We start from the raw sequence: 11,198 nt of genomic DNA, 5'->3' as shown, positions 1-11,198 counted from the left end.
CCAGTGGTCTGGGCTTCATTTACTCCAATGAGGAGTGCTGCTGGGGACCCTGGAGGCCTTACTCGGATGGCCGCCTTTAAAGCAGGTCTCGCCTTTAGACCTGGGAGCTCACGCCATGGTGGTGGCCTGGCCCCGTGCCGGTGGGTGGGGATGAAGTGGCGGAGGCAGTGGGGCAGCCCTTCCCGCTCTGGTGGCATCTCCCCCTGGCCCCTCCCCCAGCCATGGCAGGTCTCGGGGCTGTGATGGCAGGAGGGCTCCTGGGCACGGCACAGCTGGCGGTGCTGGCAGCCCCCTGGCACTGTAGCTGAGAGTGTCTGCTGGGCAAAGCGATGCCAGCCCCTGGTGGGGCTGCAGCCACCGTCAGGACACGTGGCTCCCCGAAGTTGCCCCTGGTTTCACCATGGCACTGGTGTCACCACATCTCTAGTTCTTCTGTTGCCCCCCACCCCTAAAACATGCCAGCTTGTTTCGCATTGCTGCGGAGTCCCAGTTTAGTACGGCTGCTGGTCCCCCGACGCTCTTGAAACGTCCCCTTCAAGTGCTTGAAGACAGGAATAAGGGGCGGCCACACTGAGGCAGGTGGGAGCCTGCGGGTTAGCAGTGGGTGCTGTGACTCGTCCCAGGGGGAGGGTGCTGGTGAGGGGAGGTGATGCTGGGGTGCTCTGTCCTGCAGCCTCGGGGGCTGCTAGCACCCCTGGAGAGGAGCATTTCGTGGGAGGGGAGCACTTCATGTGCAATTGCGCTGCTGTGCAACTGCACCAGGAAGCTGTTGGGGAAACCCAACACAAATACCTGCAAGCAACTGTATCCTAAGGAGATGCACAAAGTTAATCTGCCTCGTGATTATTTCACGCTGAAGAGCAGGCAGCCTGAGCTGCAGAAGTTACCCAGCCTTTAAATTCACCTCTTCTTGTCTTTGCAGCTTCTTGTTACTTGTCTGCAAGCTCATGCCACAGGTAAGAAACCCTCCCAGGCTCAGCCTCCTGGCTGGTGTCCAGGCTGTGCCCCACATCTCTCAGGGAGGTCTCAGGGATTTACTTTGAGCGGTGAGTTGATATGTTGGATGACGCGATGATAAACACACAGAGGAAATGATGCCTGGTTTTGCCCTTCCCTCTGCTTCTCATGACAAACAACTCTGTCCTGCTTCTTCAAAATGGAAGCTGGGACTCTGCTTTACGAGGAATTGGTCTCAAAGGGACCTGATCCCCCTTAAGCAATGAGTCTGTGGGCTCAGGGGCAGAGGGGAGGTGTGTCTGTGTCTGTCTGCAGCAGAGTTTTCCCTGCTGGCAAGCACAAAAGGCAAAGGCTCCCCCAGGGCTGTCCCCTTGTGAGTGAGGCAGCTTAACTCTGTCAAGTTGCAGAGCTGCTGCAGGTGCATCCTGTGTGGGTACCCCTGTCTGTCCAGAGCTTTCGCCATGATAAAAAAGTAGAGAGGAATCTTTTTCTTTTTTTTTTTTTTTTTTTTTTTTTTTGTAATTGGAAAACAAACCAACAATTGTCAAGTGAGTTGAGGGATCTGATTTGGATGTACGTGTGACTCATTCCTTGGCTGGGTCACGGTGCAAGCTTTGTGCAGCAGTGACCAAGGCAGCGGTGTGGGTCATGAATGCCACGTGCACTTTGCACAGGGTTTGGCTGTGGATCTGTGACAGCAGTGGAGGAAAAGCAATGAGCCTGCCTGCAGAGACGGTGCCAGCTCTGCGACGCTGCTAGGGGGACACCTTCCTGTGGTAATCCTTTACCTCCTTGCACCTTTGCAAGGAAAAGCCTCTGGGGAACTGCTTGGGAATGAACAGCTGAAACTCATTTTTGGCTCCTGAAATGACGGCTGCCTTCATGAGCATGTCCCGTCTTGAACTGGTGGCAGGGTGCCAAAGTCCTACAGGCAGTTCTGTCTGTGGGATCTTAATGGGAGCCGTGTTTGCAGTGCTGGCTGTGACCGGCGGTTAGATGTGATGGGGAGATAACTCAGCAGGCATCTCGCAGGAAGCATGCACCGAGGGTGCTCTAACAGCAGCCTGCCATTGCAAGGGTCTCTGTGGTGCTGAGCTCTGTGGCAAGTGTTTGTTAGGGCTTGGCGTCTCACTAGAAGTATCTGCTCCATCGGAGAAACCGCAGTGTGTGCCCAAAGCATAGACTGTTTTCTGTCAGCAAAGCATCTCTGTTGGTGTCCCTGCTCCTCTGTAGAGCTATGCGGCTTTTTTTGCCAGGTGATACTAATCAGGGAAGCAATACCCCAGGCTTTCACCTTCTCTGCTTTTTCCACGGTGGGGCACTTGTACAGCTGCCTGCATCGTGTGGTTGTCCCCCAGCTGGCTGGGGGCAGGCACCTGCAGCCCCAGTGGCTGGGTATAGGCTTGGTCCATAACACCAGGGAATTCTGCAACGCACTTGTGGCACTGGCATTGTCTTGTCCTTCTCTTTGTACCGCGGCTCACAAAGCACAAGTGCTTCCCAGCCACTGGGATTTCGAGCCAGGGACACTTGGTCAGTAGGAGCAGACTGTGATATCTGATCTTCCTGAAAGGTTTTGGTCTGATGAATATTCAGTAAAAACATTTTTAGTGCTGTTCCTAGGGCACAGACCATTTGTGTTCCTATGTCTCTATAGCATCTAAGACCTCTGTGCTAAATAGACTGAAATAAAATGATAAATAAAAAAAATACATCTTCATCTGTGTTCCCAAAGCCATGTGGGAACAGTGCTGTCTCCATGGTGCCTTTCAGTAAACCACAGGAGTGTTGATAACACGTTTCTGTTTGTCTGGGCTCCTGTGGGCTGGGAGATCATCCATCTCCTACCTGCTGGTGTTGCATGGCACATTATTAATCAGAAAAGTACCTTCCCCCTCTCCCTGCCATGTCCCAAAGGGACCCTGCAGTGAGGGCAGAATTGCAAATTCACGTCTCTGCAATCCAAGAGATAGCACAAAAATCCACGGGCTGGTGAGTTCACCAGATTAAATAGGTGGTAAGTTACTTGGAGAGAGAGAGATACCCCTTAATTGCACTCTCGCAAGGGATGGAGGCAGAGGGAGGGGGATTCAAGAGTGGCTTGTATGGCCTTGAGTACAGCAGTAGCTTCTTTATGCTTTGTTGGTTGAACTGTATGTTTAATGGCATGTTTGGCCTTTTCTGCAATTTCGACAGGGTACAAGAACTTGCAGAACCCAAGAAAGCAGCTTGTGCAAATGATCCCAGGGGAGATGGTGCTCAGACAGCCCTTGCACGAAGGCTGGGGACTGATGTGGCCTCAGCCAACACAGAACTTTTGCCTTGTCTTGCTACTGTGTTCCCTTCGAGTAGAAGTGGCTCCAAAAACCCAGATTGAGATGTTCAGTGCGTGAGGGGCTCTCTTCAGCTTGGTCTTGTTTTCAATCCAAAAACTGGGTTTGACCCAACTCTTGCCTTTGCTGCCCCACCTGCGGAGCCCCATGGAGATGTTGTGGGGTGTGATGGTGCTGTGGTGCAAAGAGACTGGACCTCATCGGACCCACAAGCTGCTGTGTCCTGAAGGACATGGTCCAGCATTAGCAACAGAGTTGCTGTCTGCATTACACAGTCAAACTATGGCTTGACAAGCCAGAGCAACAGTCTCTTGGTAACATCTTTTCTCCCCTGTCTGGATGTGGGTCATTGTGCTCAGAAAAGGCTCCACAAACTCATCGTCGTGCTGTTCCCTGTCCTGACTAACCTGGTACCTTCTCCCACCATGGCCTCTCTCTCGGTGGAGGATGAGCAACTCCAAAGTTGCCCTGGGCACAGGAGGGTAACCACTAACGTGCTGCAAAACCTCACCCACTTTCCATGGCACACCCTGGCTGTAACATTATTATTATTTTTGCTGTCATACCTGTGGTATAGTTAGGTGGTAATGGTGAGGCAAGAAAAATGCAATCATGAAACTCCCCCAGGGGTTTCAGAGATGTAATGAAATGACCCTTTCTGCGCATCTACTGGTAACTGTAAAATCAGACTCATAACTTGAAGGCTCTTTCCTTTTTGAGTTGGCAGCAACCACCTGGACAGCATTAGGAAATTCAGTGCCAGAGAAGGTGAGTACTTAGGCAGCAGCACTATAGCTGCAGGGAGCCACGAGGACTGTGTGTGCATCCCATCCTAGGCAGGGAAGGATGACCCCAGCAAGCACATTTCACACTTGTGCATGTTTCTAAAATTTCACACCCTTGTTGTTCTTGCCAGGCTTGTGTGGGGAAACCAGGAGACCATCTGGACCCTCTCATGGGGAGCTGTGACAGCTCGACCATCATCAAGAACAGTGGTGTTGGCCAAACCCAAGTGAGATTTTGGCAAGCACCAGTGCAGGTCAGTGATGTGGTAGCACATCCTGGGGAAGGAGGCAGCTCAGAGGTGTTCTCTAATCGGGGGATGTGCTGGCTCCCAGGGGAAGGGGAGCGTTGTGGTTTAAACCCTACCAGCAACTAAGTACCACACAGCTGCTTGCTCGCTTGCTCCCCCCTTCCCCCCGAGGGATGGGGAGGAGAATCAGGAAAAAAAAGGTAAAACTCAAGGGTTGAGATAAGAACAATTTGATTATTGAAATAATATAACAACAATAGCAACAACAATTGTAATGAAAAGGAGAGAGAAGGGGAGGGGAATAAAATCGAAAGGGAAGGGAAAAAAACCCAAGTGATGTACAATACAGCTGCTCACCACCCACTGACTGATGCCCAGCACGTCCCCGAGCAACGACTGGCAGGCCCTGGCCAAGTCCCCCCCAGTTTATTTCAGCATGATGTTCTGTGGTATGGAATAACCCTTTGGCTTGTTTGGCTCGGCTGCCCTGGCTGTGTCCCCTCCTGATTTCTTGTGCCCCTCCAGCCCTCTCGCTGGCAGGGCCCAAGGAACTGAAAAGTCTGTGACTTAGTGTAAACATTACCTAGCAACAAGTAAGAACATCAGCGTGTTATCAACATTATTCTCACTCCAAATCAGCACTGCACAAGCTACGGAGAAGAAAATTAACTCTACCCCAGCTGAAACGAGGACAGGGAGATGCCATGTCCCTCTCCTTCCACTGCTGCCCCACAGGGAGCTCTATGCCCTGAGACCCATCAGGCTGTGCTTGGAACAGTGGTTGTCTGTAGCAGGGAATAAAGTGCTATGGGAGCACAGTTAACCCTGAGTGCTTGACTCTCAGAATTAGGAGGAACTGGGGGTTACTAGGTTTTGGTGCCTTTTTCCTTCCTCATGCCTGCTTCCTGCCTGTGGGAAGGGCTTCTGCAACATGTGGTCGTTACTGGTCTGATTAGAGCTCTGGGTTTGGATCAGCTGCCACAGGAGCCAGCCCTGATCTCAGTCTCCAAGCACATGGGAGCATGTTCCTCTGCTGTAACAAACCTCCCGCAGCCAACAGCTCTGCTTTGGCTTGGAGGCAGAGATGTCATGTGCATGCATGTATGCCTTGATGGAAACATGTATGTGTCACACCTGTGCCTATAGAGGGACTGTCCCTAGAGTGTTCCCTGTCTGTATTGGGGCTGATGCAGCCCAGCCAGGCACCTGGACACAATTAGTGATCCCCTGCATCCTTTTGGAGCCTGGCCTAAATCTTGAGGATAAAGGTTAGGAAATGCCATGAGCAGAGAAATCTCGCAGCATCCTGGAAGGAATCCAGGTCTCTTGCCTCATGTTAAACCTCTGCTGTCACTGCATGGTGAAAACCCAGCCTGTTTGGCAATAGGAGTGAAAAATTATGTAAAAAATGTAAACTTCGGTGGTGCTGGGTGATGCTGCATTACTTGAAGAGCTCATCTGTAGCTCTGTTGGAGGGGGTGAAGCTCTCTTGGAGACGGGATGGTGGTTGCTAGTCTGTAAGAAGTCCTAGCAATAAGAATGGAGATGAAACTGTGTTGCATTTCTGGCTTCCCCCTACCTGGAGGGATGTCAAGACACGTGTGTCTGTAGGTTTTTTTCCTCTGCCACTGCCATCGATTCAGGGGCTGTCATCCTCCTGAGAGCTTGTGCCTCTGACTAACGGTGCCTGTCTGACAGCCCTTTCTGCTCACCTCTGTTCACCTCTTCCTTGGTGATGACGGGCATCTTCCAACAGTTGTGGCTGTTGGAAAGCTGGATGAGCATGCACTAGGCAAGCCTTGGGAGATCCCAAGATGAAAGGAACTGCAAGAGCACAAGGTGTTATTAAGCCATTGCAACAAAGAGGTTTCTAAATTGGCAGAGCTGAACAACAGAGATGCTGCCAGGTTTGTGTTGCAGAGTGGTTTCTTGAAATGGTCCAGGGAAAGGCCTAGACTTTGAAAGCAGTGTACTGAGAGCGCTTAAAAGAGGACTCTGCATATGCAAACGGCATTTACTTTTAAAGTCAGGACATGTCAAGTGTAAATGCCCATTTGTTCGTGGCTTTTTCATGTGCACCAGTGCCAACTTTTGTACATGCAGCAGGCACGGATGTTTAACCAGACTTAGGATACCATCTGCTAGGATCACGTTCTCTGTCAGTTGCCTTTTACTAACTCTTCTGTGCTGTTCCTCAAGATCTGTCTTCTTGTACAGCTGCAGATGGGAATCAATGATCTGGGACTGTCCTCCCCTAGTAGATTTTTGCTTCCCTTCTGATCAGCTGCAGAAGTTGTCTGAACATAAAAAATACCAGGCTGCTTACCTGCAGCAAAGGTGGGAGGCCAGAGAGCCGATAGGGTGCTGCAGGTAGGCCCTTGGGTCTTGTAGCATCAGTGCAACTTCAAAGTGATAAATACAGGAACAGAGGATGGGTATAACAGAGGGCAAAATGCAGAGCAGGGGCTCTGCTGGGATTGGGACCTCTGGATTCTTGCATGGGATGAGTGGCGTCTACACTGGAAATGGCCACAAGATAAAGCTGCCTTCTACCGCAGCAAACATGAGGCTTAAACATCCCAGCGGCAACCTGGTTTAACTGGTGTGGGAGAATATCCGAGCGGCGATGCTGTGACTCTTGTTTCCAGACCTCACCAGTCCCCTGCCCAGCCCATCTCACCAGCTGCACTGAGCAGTAAGGCCTCCCCACAGATCCTGGATCTTGCCCGGCCAAAGGTGCTGCACCCAGAGTTCCTGCTGCCCAGAGAGGTGAGGAGGTGGCTGAGGGACATTTAGAGGGGACAGTGATGTAGCAAACTGTCCTGAGTTTTTACATTCTGCGTCCTGCCCATGGATGTGCTATGGAGGGGAGAAGCTGCCTGGTTCTGCTGGGGTTTGTGTGCAGAGAGAAACTGCCTTTTTGGGGTGAGATGCTGCCTTTGAAAGCAAATCTCCCTGCTGAGAGACAGAAAACAGCCAGGCTGGAGCAGCCTAGAATAGCAGGAGAGCCAAGGGAGTCATCTGGGCTGCATCCCCTGATAAAGCAGCCTGGGAAAGTGGAGAAACCTGATAGGAATGGGCTGTTTAGCTCCCAGGGAGTACAGGCATGTTTGTACTTGGGCAGCTGTGCTCCTATCTGTGTATGCAGGGGACATGAGCCTGCAAACACTATCTATATTTTAATAGTGTTTTACCAGAAGCCTAATTTAGAGACATATTTCTGAACTCGCTCCTTTCAGGCGGGTCATTGCTTTGGCAGGGGTGAAAGGGCTGGGGGCAATCTCCGATTACACTCATTTCCATGGCAAAGGCTAGGCTTTCTGGATGGAGTCTCCCGCTGGGAAATAAGTCAGGCTGTGCTGGAGCGACCTTGGCATCTAACCAAAATAAAATAGGGGAAGAAGTCCCATGCTGGAGCAGTAATCACTTTTGCTGTAGGAATGCGGTTAACTACACTAGCACTTTTAGCCTGAAATCTGAACCTCTTTCCTTTGCAGGAAAATGATATTATTTCAGCCAGGAAGATGAATATGAAAAACATTATGCTGAAAGAAATTTCTCTGCGCTTTCACCTGCCTTCACAGGCTCTCATTACAGGCATTCCTCTCCTGGCTGTGAGTGGGTGACAGCAGGGGAAAAAAGTGATACTGGCTAAAACATACAAATCCCAATAGTGCCAAAATTACCTGATGGTTCAGGTGAAAGAAAAATAATGGGTGCTGAGAAAGTAGGAGCGTTCCTTCATGTGCCCATGTCTGCAGAGGAAGGGTGCTGGGAGCCCACCCCTTTGGGAAGGGAGTGTGTCCCTGTGGGCTGCTGCGGTGAGCTGTGTCCGCACATCCCTCCTCCATCCTTCAATCCATGCAGGTGCCAGCACGGGTTACAAACATCGTGGCCTTGGCCAGAGCATCCTCCCGGTTCCAGCATCTCACAGAGCCCTGGGTCAGGAGGGTGAGCTGCTGCTATGGGTGCAGCTTTCCTGAATCTGTCATTCGTGGGGAAAGGCAGCATCACCTGAAGCTTGCATGGGAGGGCACAGGTGCTGCTGGCACTCCTCATGGCAGCCCTCAGCATGCTGTTGTCTGCACGGCTGAAGTAGCTGCTTCCTGGGCTGGAGAGCAGGACTCACCCTCCATCCAGAGCATGAACTGACCCCCAGAGACATCCCCAGAGAACAGCAGACCTGTGCCTAGGCTGCAGCTGTGGGGATGGGGGGAGGTGAACAAGTGTCTAATTGGGATCTCCAGTGCTGGGGGATGAGGTGGACGAAGGACTGTGAGAAAGAAGAGGCTGGAGGGCAGGCGGTGGGACTGGCCGGACAGTGGTTTCTCCTTCCACAGCTTGTCTGGTGCCAGACACAGCTGTGAGCAGGATCATGTCCCATCTGTGTGCAGTTAGTGGCTGTGAACCTGAGTACGCTGAGTTGCAGGCTAGTCACCCTTGAATGCCAGAAGCATGTTAAGGACCTTCCTCCCTGTTCTTCCACACGTTTCCAAGTTGGCTCGGGAGGCAATTGCGAGCCCTTGGACCTTGGAGCTGACTAGGGAAAAGAGGTTGCATTCTGACTATGTGCTCCTGTGGGATGCTGAGTGGCCAGTGATGAAGGCTGCAAAGCATGTGGTGGCCACACCAAGGCTTGTGAAACTGGTCCAGCCTTGCAAAAGGTAGGTGCTGCTCCCCTCCCACGGGGAGATGATCAGCTGTCAGCCCATTTTGTGCAGGCCATGGCACCTTGTTGATTTGGGTTTGGCCAGTGTGATCCAGCCACTGCCCTTCCACTTCCAAAATGTGTGGATTTTACATGGTTGGGTGTGCTAATGCTACATGGATTGTGATTTTAGAAGCATTTTTCGAGGTGGAAGTAGGATCAAAAAAGAATAATTAGGAACTTTCTAATACCAGTAGGAATGATTGGTTGGGACTTCTTAATTATTAGTTGCAATTATAAAAAGCAACCAGCTGACACATAGCACAGTGTAGCACATTAATGCCACCCAGCATGACGCATCTGGCCTCAGCCTGGGCTGCTGGAAGTGCTGGGTGGGATGTTCCAAAGAGGGTGAGGGAATGCCTGGCTGGGACAGCTTCACTGAGAGGTGGGGCAGCCCCTCTCACTGGTGTGCTGGTGACAGCAGCGAAGGCATGGCCGCTTTTGTCCTCCCTTGAGGAGGTGGAGGTGTGTTAGCTGGCCGGCCGCTTTGGGAGCTGGCCCTGCTCCGGTCGGAATTGTCCAGCCCTGTCCTTGCTCCCCCCGGCCTCCCGCAGGCTTGGTTCGATGCGACCCAGATGCGTTCACGGTGAAGGACACTGCTAAGAAGGCAGCTTGTCCTGCTCGGATCCAAGATTTGGCTCATCCAATTAACCACTGAGCTCGCCCAGAAACACAACCCACTGCTGGTGCCAGCTGCCCCCGCCACCCCTCGGAACATCCCCTTTGGGCTGGGCTGTGGCTGGAAAACCTCCTTGAACTTGGCGCAGAGGCAGCACCCAGCAGCAACACTTTCTTACAAGCATCTGGGGAGTTACATAAAATGGTCATTCCTTAAGGCGAAATAGTCACTAGGGGAAATGAGCAGGATTTGACATAATACGGGAAGCCCTCCCCCTAGGACAGGTTGTGTCTGGAGTTTCTCTCTCTTATTTTTTTGCTGTAATAGTGAAAGAAGTAATGAAACAACTGCTGGGGGAAGCCAGCACAAGAACTGTTCTTTCACACGAGGAAGTGCGGCAAACCAAGGCCGACAGCACACAGTAGGTTGATGCAACACAACTTCTGACCTTGGGTTTCAAAATTTTTGCTGAAGTTTAGAGATCTTCTTAGTGAGACTCAAAGGTTTGTGCTTGTGGCAGAAGTAGAAACACAAAAGGCTGCAAAATTCCAGATCCAGGCCTGGATTTGGTAAGGTGCAAAGCTTTTGTCCAGACTTTGGAAACGTTGGGGTGGCATGTGCATGGAGTCGGTTTGGATCTGGGGCCCATTTTCTCAAATGTCTGGAGAATGGGCAGATCCAGCCTTTTGCTTTGCATGCAGCTTTGATACAAGTTACCCGGGCAGGTTAAATCTCTGCGTTTCAGTTACTCAGTTGTGTGACCCTGGGCAAAATAATGGAGCTCTGCACTGGGATTTCTGGAGCCTGACTCAAAAAAGCAGAGTTCACCTCGGTGTAAGGGAGGAGGCACATTGCAAACACTAAGGAGAAAACAGATACCGGTGCCAGACTCTGCAGAACTAACTCTGAGCTCCAGTCGAGTCTGAGTGCGAGTCAGTTTGGCAGCTGGATTGCAGGGGAACGCCGCAACCTGTGTGGGACATGGCACAGGGAGATTGATTTTATCTGTGTCCTATGGGTTTGGAGTGCTTCGCGCTGGCAGCCCAACTGCTGGTGAGGGGCTGGAGACACTGAGGCAGGAGAGATGCTCTCCAGCAAGGGACAAAACCCATGAATGAGAGCATGTGGCAGTTTCAGTGCCAGTGTATCTTAATCTTCCCTGTGTTAAAGCTGATTCTCCTTCCAAAGGAGTAGAGGCAGGTGGCCACAAACCAGAAGAGGATTAATCAGAGGATCTACTAATTGATTCAATAATCCACTTAAGCAGAGGATTTTTGAACCCTTTGAACAAGGTAAGGTCACTGGGAAACAGCACTGGTTATTTTTTAGCCCATGCGTTGTTCTGTCCCAGGATGGATGAGGGTCTGGGCTTTGTGCAAGAGCCCCAGCACACCTCCATCCCTCAGGCTTGAGAATGGCCAGAAGGAGGTGGGGGTCTGGCCTCTCACCCTGCGGAGGAACCCAGCACCACCAGCCTCTGCCGCCTCAGGGCTTGGGGGCTGTGTGGGCTGCCATGGATGGACCTGTGGGTGCCCTAGAAGAGGA

The sequence above is a fragment of the Falco rusticolus genome, chromosome 1, assembly GCF_015220075.1.
Source record: "Falco rusticolus isolate bFalRus1 chromosome 1, bFalRus1.pri, whole genome shotgun sequence".
Taxonomy (NCBI): Eukaryota; Metazoa; Chordata; class Aves; order Falconiformes; family Falconidae; genus Falco; species Falco rusticolus.
This window is presented reverse-complemented; position numbering follows the sequence as displayed.